Source organism: Mesoplodon bidens (assembly GCF_964165515.1).
Source record: "Mesoplodon bidens genome assembly, chromosome: 3".
NCBI classification, from domain to species: Eukaryota; Metazoa; Chordata; class Mammalia; order Artiodactyla; family Ziphiidae; genus Mesoplodon; species Mesoplodon bidens.
The window spans coordinates 37,588,821-37,604,506 of NC_138178.1; the positions used below are offsets into that span (position 1 = coordinate 37,588,821).

The 15,686-nt window shown below is 47.3% G+C and overlaps 1 protein-coding gene across 1 annotated transcript in view; it reads right to left on the bottom strand.

Annotated features, from left to right (window-relative positions):
• The window catches only part of ZNF710 (zinc finger protein 710), a 66,278-nt gene extending 51,306 nt beyond the window's left edge, over positions 1-14,972 (bottom strand). Inside the window, exon 1 of the mRNA XM_081227026.1 lies at positions 14,576-14,972. The gene's annotated coding sequence lies outside the window, so the exon portion shown is untranslated. The remainder of the gene's footprint in view (positions 1-14,575) is intronic.
• Positions 14,973-15,686: the final 714 nt, after the last annotated feature.

Here is a 15,686-nt window from a genome sequence, read left to right on the forward strand (position 1 = left end):
AAGGATGGGCCCCGTGAGGTTTCCCTGGGGAGCCACAGGCCTGCCCAGGTGCCTGCAGAGGAGACAAGAAAGGCCTCCAGCCTCAGTGCTAGAGGCCCACTGCAAACAAAGGGACAAGAATGGGAGGTTCTCTTACATAGGTCAGCTGTGCCCCGGGTCTCTCAGGCCTTTCCCAGGCCGGTGCCTCTTAACCAACATGCGTGAAACAGTTGAAAAGCGGTGTCTTAAAAACGCATAATCAGCTTTTAAAAGAATAAGACTTAGTATTCACCTAAAAGGAATAAAAAATACTACACGACATTTCTGGAGGCCAATTTAACCATCTATATCCAGAGCATTTAGAATGTGTCCTTGGCCTAGTGGATTCCCTGCTAGAAATATATCCCAAGGATATAATCAAAAAATACCCACGGATGTTCACCACAGCATTCTCTATAAGAGAGAAGAGGAAAACACCTAAATTTAGGGGATTGCTTAAATATGTGGAAGGGTATATCATATACTGAAATATTAATAATTATAGGTGGTTTTAATTTTCTTCTTTTTGCTTGTTTCTATTTCCTAAATTTTCTGCAACAATCATAAATCTCTCTGTAACAAGAAAAAAAATCAATAAAAGCTATTTTCTAAAAAACAAAAGGAACAGATCCAAGATCCAAGAGACTGTGCATTCGTTGGACATTCAAATCTGAACTGGATTTGAACAAAACAAAACAAAACTGGACAGAGACACTTAAAACCACCTAAGAATATTTTCAAGGACTAAGAGGTGGTTTCCAGTGAAGGGAAATTAAAATCCTCCAGAAGGCCTGAGTGAGTGCAGGACGGGTGAGTCAGGACCAGGGAGCCAAATCCCCAGAAGAGTCAGGACCCAACATTTCTGTCCTTAGAGTAACTGCCGTGGTGGGGGAGGGGCTGGGGTAGAGGGCGGGGATGAGAACAGGCAGAGGGGCCAAGGTGTGAAAAAACAATTGTTACTTTTGTCCCTGATCAAGGAAAGGACAATGGCTATCTCTTTAGACAGTGAATTCAAGCTGAGTGAGATTTGTTCATCTACCTGGCAACAGGGAATGAATTTTTACAACCAAGGTATAGAAGCCCCCAAACAGAGGTGTGGAAGAGAAATTCTGATAAGCTCTGTAATTGAAGCAAAAGAACTTAGCTGATGTTACACAGAAATTTTTCCAGATAATGAGCTAGAACACAAGAAGATAACGGAGTGGAACGCTTGGGAGGGCGTTAAGAGTACCAGGTGTAGCATTAACAGAAGGTGGCCTTTGCGTAAGATGACCTAGAGCCCAAGGAAGGAAAAATCCCACAGGACGTGGACTTAATTATTCAAGCATCAGGAAAACCTGAGGAGCAATGGGAGATGTCTAAATTAATCCAGTCCTCTTTCTGATCAAAAGCTTTAAAATCTACCTCAGATATCAAAATTCATCCATTTGGGAAACGTTTATGGGGTGCCTCCTATCCATGCACGCATTCAGCAAACAGCCAGGTGCAAACTTGCTGTGGGTGCCACTCTGTGATGTTCAAAGCACTTCCACTTCCACTGGCCTAACAAAAACGGACAGCATGGGTCACTAGCATGCATCCCTCATAAAGATACCAAGTAGCACAGTGACAGGGTGCTGGACATGCCAGCTCAGGCCCATGGATCCTGAAGACTTCCCGCCCCCATGAGCATTCCTCAGCCCCAGTGGACCCTGACTCTCTCTTAAGAAATGATGACTCCAACTTGGAAAATAAATATGACACCACACATGAGGACAGCTGGTGCTGGATGATTCTGTGTCTCTTAAAGACATCAAATTCTTCCCCCAGGTGAAGCTGTATCCTATAAATTACAGCCTCGCATTATATATGGCCAACACCTTTAGCTTTGTTCTCCGTGGAGAATTTCTCTTCAGCAAAGAGGAAGCAGTCAATACCCTACTTTGAAAACAGCACAGGTGTTTCTGTGAGACAAAAAACAAAACAAAAATCAAAAAACCACCTCTTCCTCCCTTTAATTAAAGGGATTGCACCTGTGTATAGAAAAATAGAAAAAGTTGTTCTTCCAGAATCTTCCATGTACTAAGTACTTTCAGCCCTGAAAACGTCCCCACCGTAAAACAAAGTGAAGGCACCAGCTTACGGTACCAGGAAGTGCTCCCTTGGCACCTGGCAGCAGCTGGTACCTACCTGAGGCCAGTTCATAACGACAGTCATAAAAGTTCCCTTGAAATAGTGTTAAGGTTCAGACACTCTGATAAAAGCTGGGAACTTCAAAGATAGGACTGCAAAGCCCATCCCTAATCCTCCTCATTGTGTCTGATGTGGAGGGCTGGGTTCTGGGCTGGCTCCACCACCTACTGCCTGAGCTTTGCCCAGTAGGACTTGTGAGCCAGCCAGCCAGCTGGAGGAGGCGGGATGGAACTTTGCACTCACTCCCACAGTGGGTGGGGTGGGGGGGTTGTCCAGGCCATGGTGCACAGCCATTGGTCCTTGACCTATGAGAAGTCGGTTAAAAATAAAGGAAGGAAACAAGAAAATTCTGATCTACAGACATGAGCCCAATGATTCTGGAGTGAGAACTGGATTCAGTGCCAGGTTCCAAGGCTCTCTCCATGAACTTGGGCAAGTCATTGCAGACTTCCGAGCTTCAGTTTCTTGGTCAATAAAAATGGTAACCTCCCTAGGGGCTGCTGAGGGGAGTAACTAAAATACCCTATATGAAAATGCAGAACAAAGGTGTGATCCCTCTTCCATTCCTCCCTCCTTCCCACCCTCCCTTCTTTCCACCCTAACCTCCTTTAAAAAAATTTTTTTCTTAAATTAGGTAATATAGGGAATTTCCTGGCAGTCCAGTGATTAGGACTTTGTGCTTCCACTGCAGGGAGCATGGGTTCTATCGCTGGTCAGGGAACTAAGATCCCGCAAGACACGCGGTATGGCCAAAAATAAATAAATAAGTAAGGTAGTATATGCACAAAGTACAAAATTCAAAATGTAGAAAAAGGAACACAGTGAAAAGTCAGCATCTGCTGCGGGAAACCACTATTACCAGTCTCCTAGGTATCCTTGCAGAATGCTGCATAGCCAGGCATTCTGTCTCTTACTTTCTTGCTTAAGAAAATATCTCAGCAACCACATCGATACATAGGGAGCTTTTACATTCTTTCGTACAGCTGCACAGAGTTGCACTGCATGGTTATAGGATAATTTATTTACCAGTTCTCTAGTGATGGACATTAAGGTTGTTCCCCCCACCCCTTTTTTGCTTTTACAAGCAATGACGCAATGAACTATCTTGAAAAATGCATCATTTCACATGTATGCTCATATCTGTGAGAGGAATTCCCAGAAGTGGAGTTGCTTGTGCACTTTTAATAAATATTGCCGGGCTTCTCTGGTGGCGCAGTGGTTAAAAATCCACCTGCCAATGCAGGGGACACGGGTTTGAGCCCTGGTCTGGGAAGATCCCACATGCTGCGGAGCAACTAAGCCCGTGCGCCCCAACTACTGAGCCTGCGCTCTAGAGCCCGCGAGCCACAACTATGGAGCCTGTGTGCCGCAACTACTGAAGCCTGCACGCCTAGAGCCCGTGCTCTGCAACAAGAGAAGCCACCGCAATGAGAAGCCCGCGCACCACAACGAACAGTAGCCCCCCGCTCACCGCAACTATAGAAAGTCCGTGTACAGCAACAAAGACCCAATGAAGCCAAAAATAAATAAATAAAATAAATAAATTGATTAAATAAATAAATAAATATTGTCAAAACTCTCTTTATACAGGTTGTACCAACTTACACTCTTTCAACAGTTACGAGAGCATCTATTCCCACTGTCACTTCTCCATAGCAGAGTTAACACTTCTCTTATTACTAGTGGGGCTGAACACCTTATATGGTTAAGAACCAGTTGTATTTCCTTTTCTGTGACTGGTTCATAGCCCATTTTAAAAATTGGGTTGATAGTCTTTTTCTGATTGATTTTCTCTTTTTAGATATTAAGGAAATTAGCCCCATCTCTGATATATGTTGCAAAAATGTTTTCCCAGTTTTGAGAAGTAGGAGACTCTTTTGACTGTTTATGATGATTTTGCCTCACAGAAATTTTTTACTTGTGTAGGGTCAGATATACTAATCTTTTCTTCTATGGATTCTGGGTTTTAAGTCAAAGTTAAAAAGTATTTTCCCTGAGGTCATTTTTTATATTTAACATTTTTAATCCATCTGAAATTTATTGTTATAAAGTGTTCTTTTTTTAGACAGCCATCAGGTGGTCTCAAGTCACAAATTTTAAAATGCCACCTTTCTAAAATGTCACCTTTCATATTAATTTATCTTTGAGTCCCTTTTCTTTCTTCTCTTCCAAATCATGCCCCTTTATCTCAGAATCACGCTCTTTCTCTCCAAGGCCCTCCCATCCCTTCATTCCATTTGTGAGCCAAGAGTTGATCCATGTTATCATGACTGACAGTCATAAAAATTATGTTGAATCTCAGTATCTTAGAGCAAGTAGAGATTTCAGAAGTGTCCCTTCATTTTATAGCTAAGGACACTCAGATCCAAAGAGGTAAACCGGACCTGTCCAAGATCACAGGGTAGCTTAGTGCTTGTGATTTTTTTTATTACTATTCAAGAAGAACAGAAATATTGATTTTGCCATAAATTCCATTCAATCAATAGATATCTATTAAGCAACTACTCTGCCCAACAGTGAACAGGCACTGGGGCTCCAGAAATAAATGACACAGCTCTGACCTTTTAAGAAGTTCTGAGTCCAGTGTGGGGTCTGAACACACACATCCACAGACTAATAGGTAAGATGACAATGGCCAATGAATGTAGAAGGACTGGTTAATTTTGCAAGGGATGGCATGGAGAAGGCTCAGAAGATACATAGTTTTCAGTTGGGCCTGACATGACTAGGACTTTGTCCAAATATGGAGAGAAGGCATTTGGCAATAAGGGAACAATGGGACAAAGTGGGGGGTCTGGTGGTATATCGTCAGGAAGGAAGTACTCTGGCTTAGTGTTAGCTGTGGGCAGAGTTTTAAATGAAAAGGCTCCTCTGAGAATCTGTGGTCATTAGCCAGCCCTCAAGTGGGTTTGGGCTCTGGTCCTCAAAACTGCAAGCTAAGAATTATAAATAAATGACCCATCTGTAGGGTCTTAAGGGGTCTGGCAGAAGGCAACACATATTCTCCCTGGAAGAATGTACTCTCATCCCACACCTTAAAGAATTCTCACAGATAGAATTCTAACAAATATAAGCTCACAATAGAAAATCACTAAAAGAAATAAGCCCTCATGAGTGGGATGGAGCAGAATCATCAAACAACAGAACTAAACCTGTAAATACTTCAGATACTAGCATTACTGGATACAAAAAAAAAAAGCATGTTTAATATGATTAAGGAAATGAGGGGTTAAAAACCCAGGTAAAGAGTAAGAAATTACTGGGCTTCCCTGGTGGCACAGTGGTTAAGAATCCGCCTGCCAAGGCAGGGGACACGGGTTCAAGCCCTGGTCCGGGAAGATCCCACATGCCATGCAGCAACTAAGCCCGTGTGCCACAACTACTGAGCCTGCACTCTAGAGCCCGTGAGCCACAGCTACTAAGCCCACGTGGCACAACTACTGAAGCCCACGTGCCTAGAGCCCGTGCTCTGCAGCAAGAGAAGCCATCACAATGAGAAGCCCACGCACTGCAACGAAGAGTAGTCCCCACTCGCCGCAACTACAGAAAGCCTGCACGCAGGAACAAAGACCCAATGCAGCCAAAAATTAAATAAATAAATAAATAATTTTTTTTTAAAAGAGTAAGAGATTATTTTTAAAAAGTCACACATATTTGAAAAATGATAAAATAGAAACATGATGCTCATCCAGATTAAAAACTTAAAGAATGAACATCAAAGAAAATAACTACAATGGATCAAAACATATAAAGTATATTAAAATCTCTGAGTTGGACTTCCCTGGTTGCACAGTGCTTAAGAATCTGCCTGCCAATGCAGGGGACATGGGTTTGATCGCTGGTCCGGGAAGATCCCACATGCCGCGGAGCAATTAAGCCCATGCACCACAACTACTGAGCCTGCGCTCTAGAGCCCACGAGCCACAACTACTGAGCCTGCGTGCCACAACTACTGAAGCCTGTGCACCCAGAGCCTGTGCTCTGCAACAAGAGAAGCCACCGCAACTAGAAGCCTGCACACGGCAATGAAGAGCAGCCCCTACTCATCACAACTAGAGAAGGCCTGCAGGCAGCAATGAAGACCCAGTGCAGCCAAATAAATAAATAAATAAAATTATTCTTTTTTTAATCTCTGAGTTAATAGTGATATTAAAAATACCTCAGTGGAAGGGCTGAACAGAAAATTAGAGGTAACTGAAGAGAGAATTAATGAGCTGGAAGACAAATAAGAAATTACCCAGAAAACACTAAAAAAACCCCAAAAGATTGAAAATGAAAAAGAAGTTAAGAGAGGGGGGTGTGGGATGAATTGGGAGATTGGGACTGACATATATACACTACCATATATAAAATAGATAACTAATGAGAACCTACTGTATAGCACAGGGAACTCTACTCAGTGCTCTGTGGTGACCTAAATGGGAGGGAAATCTAAAAAAGAGTGGATATATGTATATGTATAACTGATTCACTTTGCTGTACAGCAGAAACTAACATTATAGAGCAACTATACTCCAATAAAAATTAAAAAACAAAAAAGAAGTTAAGATGTCAAGGAGATGTAAAGGATAGAATAAGATCTAACATATATCTAATTGGAGTTCCCAAGGAGAAACCAGAGAGAGAATGATAGAGAGATAAAAGTCAAAGAGATAAAGGATGAAAATTTTCTAAAACTGATCAAAGTCACTAATCTTTGGTTTCAGGAAGTCCAATGAATCCTTAGACAAATAAAATAAAATCCACTCCTAAATGCATTAAACTGCAAAACACACACACACGTGCACATGTGCGTGAACACACACCACCACCACCACCACAACAACAAAACAACAACCAGGGAGAAGAAATTACCTGAGACCAGTAACTGGGCTACTACCTTCTCAATATCAATAAGGAAAGCTGGAAGATAGGAGAACACCATCTTTCAATACTAAGAGACAATAACTGTCGAGCTGATGTATTATACCCAGTAAAACAATCTCTTAACAATAAATATGAAATAAAATTTTAGCCAAACAGGAACTGAAAGTTTATGATTAAAACATCTCCACCACATGATGTTCTGATTCCAGAGGGAAAGCCTGAGATGCAGGGATAAATATGGGTAAACAAAATGGTAACTATGTGGAAAATCAAAAGTTAACCAACCTTTCATTGCACTGCATTACTTGAAGAAAGATATGGATACCAACTAACTTTAAACCTTATGCAGTCTGCATGCACCAAAAGGACAGAAATAGAGTATGTAAGTTCCAAAGCAGTAAAGAGAAAAAAAGAGTAGAGAAAAAAAACAAAACAAAAAAAACAGAGAGGAAAGAATCAGAAAAAGAAGAAACAGAAAACACAAACTAAGATGGTAGGAAGCTATCCATATATACCCAAAACTATAACTAATGTAATCCCAGCACTAGGTTGTTCACAAGAGACATGAGGGCAGGGATACAGGCCAGAGAGTCCTCACTGTGCAGGGTGAAGCCATAGACATGGACGGGAAGCAAGTAGCAAAGAACCGTGGCTGAGGCACCAAAGCATAGCCAGGAGAGGAAGGAGTGGCAGAAAAAGCAGGAATAGAGAGGCAGGAGCAGGACCCAGAGTGATGAGCCAGAACCCACGACAGGCAAGAGTATCACGACAGTACAGCTACAGAGAAGCCAGGTAAGTAGAGGCCACCAGATGTGATCAGGAGGTGGCTGGGGACCTCTGGGAGTGGGGTGGGGGTGAACCTGCTGCTTCAGAGCTGGAGAGGAGAGGGGGAGAGAGGAAGTAGGGATGGAAATTGTGGCCTCTTCTTTGTGAAGTCCTAGGGTGAAGAGAAGTGAAATGGGAGGGGTGCAGGGGAGAGGCAGGGCCAAAGGAGAGGGAGACAGGTGTGTCAGTAGCTGTAGCGGGGAACTGGGGCACAGGAGGATGCCCAGTGCTCAGTCGTAGGGAGGCAGCCTGGGCAGGACATGGGAACGAGGGTTGATGGTGGGCATGAGGCCCAGGTGAGCAGGCAGAGGTATCCCAGCTTGGGGCAGGGGTGGGCGGGGTTGCTTCAAGTAGGGCTGTGCAGTGGGGGGCCTGGAAGGATTCAGAATTTCAGAGGTGACCTGCTTCCAGGTGATGGCAAGTCCACAGTGGTCCTGTGGCTAGCAAATGGATGGGAGGTTGAGACTGTGGGCCTAGGGACCCCAGGATTGGACATCACAGGGTGGGGTTAACCAACCAGCACCGCCAGCCTCCAAAGGGTCCCTAATGCTTACTGAGAGGCCCGCTCAGGTGTGGTCCTTGTGAGGACATTCTGACGTGGTGCATAAAGCAACCATTAAAGTTTGTACAATTTTTTTTTTTTACCAAAACCATGCAGGACAACCTTCCCGATCCAGAAGACAAACCACACATAACCAAGAGTCATCACAGAAGTTCTAGTCTCCCATGTAAATCTGCAGGGTGGACATTCCTGCTTTCTGTAGTGATCATTCTTACCTGATTTTGATTCCCTGTTTATTATACCCTGGGGGGCAGGGAAGGAAGAAAAGGAAGGCAGTTGGGCCACAATGTGATCCCTTATTCTCAACTTCCAACTGCACTGAAAATCCTCACATTTCCAACAGTTCTCTCGGTATTCCCAAAATATACACATGATAGAGCATATGTATTTAATATCAGAAACTCCTTTCTGATGATGGTTGTAGAAGACAGAACCAAAACCTCTCTAGAGATCAACCCACTTTTAATAGTCCCTTTACTCCATTTACAGATATATAGATTATAAAGATAATACATACTGGTAAATATTCAAATGAGTAAGAGAGATGACAAAAGGCCTCTGTACTTGGGGTAAAGCACTAGGGGTGGCAGAAGGGTCAGGTCTGTGAGCTACATACATTAATTAGTAGGTAAAAAAAGCCAGTTATTTTACCTTTTTTTTTTTTTGCGGTACACGGGCCTTTCACTGTTGTGGCCTCTCCCGTTGCGGAGCACAGGCTCCGGACGCGCAGGCTCAGCGACCATGGCTCACGGGCCCAGCTGCTCCGCGGCATGTGGGATCTTCCCGGACCGGGGCACGAACCCACGGCCCCTGTATCGGCAGGCGGACTCTCAACCACTGCGCCACCAGGGAAGCCCTATCTTACCTTTTGAAGCTGCTGATTCGACATACATTTGGCTCTGCTTTGGCCTCTAACATCCTTTAATCCCCCCCTTTCAGAATCTACCCCAATTTCCTGCGACCACCTCACCCCCCCTTATTTGACTGTGTTCAAGCACCTTCTATCTGATTCTAGAATTCTTAATTTACCTTGCAGTACTACAGCAGTCTTGTTTTCTAAATTTTTTTTTTTTTTTTTTTGCAAACAATCATGAGTTGGGCCCAACAGCAACACAGGCTCTCACGGGCTAGCCTGGCAACCCTGTGCTATTTGTAACACATTTCCCTTGGGAAAATCCTTTCAGTTTTACACACGAACTATTGGGAGATGCTTACTTGTAAAGTGGGGGCCTCTATAGTCTCAATTTTTGTTCTACCAAAAAGAGCTCTCCCTTAGCCCCACCTGCCCTGTTACTAAGGTAGGCTTTGCTAACAGGGACTCTGGGGCCTGAATGCCTGGGTGCCAATCCTGGTTCTGAAACTTACTAGGTGTGTGAACTCCGGAAAAGTATTCAACCTAAATGAGCTAATATATGGAAAGTGCCTGGCATAGCAGTAAGCACTGCATAATAAAAGAGCTGGGAGAGATTAGTCAAGAAAGCCCTTTGCCCCTAGTTCTGGGAGGCCACAGACCCCTTTGAGGCTGGTGAAAGCTACAGGTCCTCTCCCTAGAAAAGTGCACACACATGTAACCCTCTGCACAGTTGCAGGTGTAGCTGAAGCCCATCCACAGCGGCAAGGGTCAAGGAGCCCTGGTTCCAGCGCTCTGGTTCTCTCTACAGTGATGTGAGGATCTCAGGGGCAGAATACCATGGTAATTCCTGAAGTATTATGTTCATATGCATGGAACTGTCAAGCAGGTTCCTCCTGCCCTCAGTTTAGGCTCCACTTTTGGCAGAAATGTTACACCTTTCTTCCTCAAAGCCCTTTGACCCTTACCAATTTTTCTCTCGCTTCAGGTCAACTCATCTCTGGGTCACCTTAAGACAATCTCTCTGTGCCACAAAGCTCCACATGCTTTTTGCAAATTATTCTCATCTTTCCCCAAAGGATGGTCTGGCCCCCCCTTTAGTGCTTACTGAAGTCAGACCAGAGCATGGACTAGTAGCATATGCTGGCCCCCACCAAAGGCACCGTAGAGGTGGATGCTGTGTAATCCCAGGTCCTTTCCCTCAGTAAGCTTGGAGACAGCACACACCAGCAAAAGCCAAAGATCTGAGAAGCCAGAAGGAACTTGTGGGATGATCTAATTCCCTCGTTATTACTCCTCCAAGTCATTCCAAGTTGGGTGACTTGCCTGAGTCACCCAACTCATTCGCAGCAAAGCTGTGAACCTCCCAGTTCGGTACTTTGATTCCATCAGTATTTCTTAGACTTTACCACGCACGGGAATCTTGTTAAGATGCAGATTCAGCAGGTCTGGGGTAGGCCCGAGATCCTGCATTTCTAACAAGCTCTCAGGTGATGCTGATGCTGCTGGTGCATGGACCACATACAGAGTAGCAAGGCTAATGGACTATCAAGGCTAATGGACTATCCCACCTAGTTAAAGCCTCTTCACCCACCCTTTGCATGGCTGTTTAAATGCCCTTTCTTCAGGAAAGCCTCCCTTCCCCCGTCCTCCCTGATTATCAGCTCCCATGGTCTCTGTACTTTTTCCTTTGAAGCATTTATAACAACTGTAATTAAAGAGTATTTGTTTAATTATTAGTTTAATGCCTGTCTCCCAGGGAGACTGCAAGCTCCACAAGGACCGGACCAGCATACTGTCGATAAAAGGGCAGCTGTTGTGGGCTGGAGCAGCCTGGACCAGCATCCTTGGAGGAGGAAGGGAAGGCTTGCACTGGTGGGAAACACCTTCTAGAGGCCTCATGGCCAAGGGTGACACTTCTGCCTTTAAAGTTCCCACCAGTTTCAAATACATGCCAACTAAAATGTAACTTGAAAAGCAACCTTACAAAAAAAAAAGTCTCCTAAACCTTTATCAAAGATGTACTGAACAAATATATGTGGTAAATAAAAATAAATTTGAGGGCTTCCGTGGTGGCGCAGTGGTTGAGAGTCCGCCTGCCGATGCAGGGGATATATCGGGTTCGTGCCCCGGTCTGGGAAGATCCCACATGCCGCGGAGTGGCTGGGCCCGTGAGCCATGGGCCATGGCCACTGAGCCTGCGCGTCCGGAGCCTGTGCTCCGCAATGGGAGAGGCCACTACAGTGAGAGGCCCGCGTACCGCAAAAAATAAATAAATAAATAAATAAATAAATAAATAAATAAATAAATAAATTTGAATAGTGGGATAAATTTTTTAAAAAGTCTTTATCAACTGCAAAACAGTCCCAATCTGGTACTAGCCACTCTGCCTGGGGAATAATTAGGTCCCCAGTGAATATTCCCTTACAGTCCTCAGACACTGTGAGGGCCTTGGCAAAAGAAGCAGAGGGTCTGCTCCCTGACCAGCCTCATTCTGTTGCAGACCAACAATTTCTTTTCCAATTTTTCTGCTGCCATCCTTTCTAGCAACCCCAAAGCTCTGAATGCCCAGCTCCTTGGAGTGGGCAGAGATACCTGCACTCATCATCATTCTAGGGTGGCCAAGTTTGAGGTCAGTCCGCCTGGGTTCAGACACCACTAGTTCTGTGCCCTTGTATGTAACTAATTTCTCTGTGCTCCAGTTTCCCAATCTGCCAGATGGGAATAACAATGCAGTAACTAGCACCTGTGAGGACTAAGGGAGATGATACACATAAATCACTTACACAAGCCTGGCCCAAGATCTACGATTATTATTATCCTCCCCATATCCGGTCCAATTCAAGATCTCTCTATTGTTTCACACAAGTCTCCACCCAGTGGCTCCACCTCATTCAAAATTTACTCTTCCCAGCCCCTCCTGCCTTACCTGTCTGGAGCTTGTTCTAAGCAATGACTCACTGCAAAACTCTGCAGTTCCCATCAATCACCTCCCTGTCTCTGCCTCTGTGTGTCATTTGCGGGTCCCTGCTGGGAGGGAAATCTTTTTCCTCATGTCCAGTACCTTTATTCAACAAGTATTTATCGAGGGCCCGCTATGTGCCAGGCCCTGTTCTAGGCACAAGGGCTTAGCAATGAACAAAGAAAGACCTCTATCCTCGTGAACTGAAAGTAGTAAGAGATCTAACCCACGAACAGAGATCAGTTCGGGTCTCCGGCCCTTCCTTACGTCCCCATTCTTTTCCCTGACCAAGCCTAAATAAATCACACACAAGTACAAAGCATGAAGAAAACATTCCAGATCAAAAAATGCTCAGTGTGACTTGGGCACATCCTGATGACTAAACTGCTGCCCCGCTAAACTGGTTGACATTGAAGAAGCACGCATTATAACAGCCAGAAACACCCGGTTTCCCCAAGTAGTCACACCAGCCGTCAAATCCTCCAGAACAGTATGTGTAACACAACTAGAAAATAAGGTCCTTCATTTACTTATCTCATGAGGGTAGGATAAGCTCATGTTTTCATGTTCTCACAGTCACATTCTTTGGATGAAGCCTGATTTGGGTTCCCCAGCAGGAATACAGGCAGCAGCCTTGTGTTAACAGCACTGGAAATGGACTCTGAAAGCCCAGGTTTGAGTGCTGGCTCTGTCACTTACTGTGTGATTTCAGGCATGGAGCTTTTCTCATGCCTCACTTTCTTCAGATAACCTCTAAGGTCCTCTTCCAGCTTTGCAGTCTAAGGGCTGGGATCAACCACCATTAACATGAGACACAGGAGATTCAGATTCCTTAATTCAAAAAAAGAGCCCCTGCCCTCAGATCCGGGGGGTGAGCAAGCCGATGAAGAGCCTGTGGACAGCATCCTGAGATGCACCCGACTACTCCTTTACTTATTTACTCCCTTCTAACTTCAAACTTGAGCTTTCCAAGCACAACTCTGATAGAAATATCCCTGGGCCACAAGGCAAACCTAAAATAGAAGGCATGCAAAATCTCCGGTGGGCCCATTAGTCTCCCTTCCTCCAACTCAAAAAACCATTCCAGACCTTGTCCATCTCCTTGTCTCTAGACAGGGAGCCTAAAATAAGTCTCCCTGGTAGAAAACGCCTGGTTGGAACGGAAGTGACCCAAGTGCAGAACAAATGGCCCGCTGGCCACACACCACAGGACAAGGACTCACCTGGGAATCCGCTCTGAGGAGAAGAGTGAACCTCTGCTCCCACTGCAACTCACTGCACCTGCCTCCATGGGCATACAGGCAACCAGGTGAGCCTGGAGGAAAGAAAAATGTGACCCAAATGGCCAACTCCCCCTACCCTAAAGAAAGCAGCCCTACCCCCACTGCCCTCATGCAAGAAAGCCAGGTCCTGCAGGTTACTGGAGCACTAGTGCGGCTAGAACTACAGGTGACCAATTAGAGGTCCTGTTCCCAGACTGGCAGGTGCCTGGCACAGAGCGACGCAAGGTTCGAGGGCCAGCTGACAAAACCACCATGAGAGCTCTAGAAAATAACATTCGCTTTAAAACAAACGAGAAAGGGACAGCCATACTAAGTCTCAAAAATCAAAACCAGACAGGCCCATGGCTTTGATCACAAACACTAAGAATGCATTTTCTAAAGTCTAAAGACAATTAGGGGTGGTTTACTTCCCCTCCCCCACCTGGCCCGGCGGGTCCTTTGAAGGCCCCTGGCGAGGGCAAAACAGGGATGCAGGCTCCAGGCCCTCTACTTGGCAGAAATGAACTTTGACTGTTTTTACTTACACGTGTACAAAGGCAGGACTGAAAGAGCAGCTTCAAAGTTGCCTGGGTGAGCCCCAAGGTTCAAAGTCCCTCTCCGCACACCTATGGAGGAATCTTGTGAGTTTCCCAGGCGCCCACCGGAACTGGTCATGTCCCCTCCAGGTCTACACTGGCTGGGAGTTTCCATTTTGCACAGAAATAAAGGCGCTCTGGGTGCCCTTAGCAGTTAGGGCGCTCGGTCCGCTGCTCTAGGGTGGGCCACGAGGACAGTCCCTCATTGGACCGCTCAGACCGGGAAGGACCAGCACCTCGTAGTGACCCTGTGAAGACGCACCGGGCTGCGGCTACGCCTTGCCCAAACCATCGCAGAGCTTAGAGATACATTAATGATCGTTTCGGGTTAGTTAAAACCCACGCAAGCACCTCCCTGGCCTCTTAAATCTTCCCAAACTACTGCTAAGACTGGAGGGAAGCAGTTGCAGCCACCATAAAAGTCATCTTAAAAGGCAAGTTGGAAAAAAACCCGATACGCACTAGTTAGCAAGTCCGCGGTTAGGGGGGCGGTGGCACGAGGGCCGGATCTGTGGGCTCTGCACGCTGGCGGGGGCTGTCCCGTTGGTCCCCGAGTCCCCGCGCCCACCTGGCAGCCTCGGGGCCACTAATCTGACGCCGGCGATCACACCCCACAGCTCTGTCCAATTAGGAAAATGACCGCGAGGAGACGGAGAGAGTGGGCGACAAGGAAGGGGAACTGAGACTGAGGAGGCTAAGGACAGGCCGTGGAGACCCAGCCGGCCGGCGAGCGCCTTCAACAGGTCCCCGCCCCGGGGAGCGGGGCGTGCGGCGGCCTGCTGCCCCGGGGGCGCCCCCGACACCCCGGCGGCGCGCCCAGCCCTCCCCCACCCAGGACGGCGGGGACGCGCAGCAACCCCACCCGCCGGGAGAATAAAGTTTGTGGGCAGCGGCTGGGCGGGGCGGCGCGGCGAGGGGGTGAAACTTTGAGTCCCGGGCGGGCGGCGGGGGGAGCGTACTGGGCGCCGGGACACCCACGTGCGGGCCCGCGAGCCGCCGCCGCCGCCTCCGGGCCTCCCGCCCCGCCGCCGCCGCCGCGCTTTCCTTTCATTTTTGCTTCTCTCTCTCTCTCCCCTCCCTTTCTCTCTATCTCATTCGCGCGCTCTCCTCGCTCTCGCCCTCTTTCGCTCGCTCGCTCCCTCCTTCCCTTCCCCCTCCCCCTCCACACACCCCCCCCCCCCGCCAGACGCCATCTCTCCCTCTTTCCCCAGCTCTCCATGTCTCCCTCCAGCTCTCCGGCATGAGGGAATGTGGAAGTGAAAGGAAAAGACGACATGTTTGCGGCACGGGCCTGCGCGCGGCCGTCCCCGGGGAGAGGCGGGGGGCGGGTCGGCCGCGGCCGCAGTGACCCACCCCCGCGCCCCCCGCGCCCCCGCCGGCGCGCCGCCCGGGGCTGCGGGGTCGGGGGCCCGGGCCCGCGCGGGACACTCACCCTGGGTCCGGGCGCGGCTCCTACGCTGGGGCCCGTGACGGGCCGGGGCCGGGGGCTCCTGGCTGCCCACCGCCCGGGCTGCTGCTGCGCGCCCGCCGCCCGCCTCCACGCGCGCCCGCCGCCTGCTCCTGCCGCCCTCCC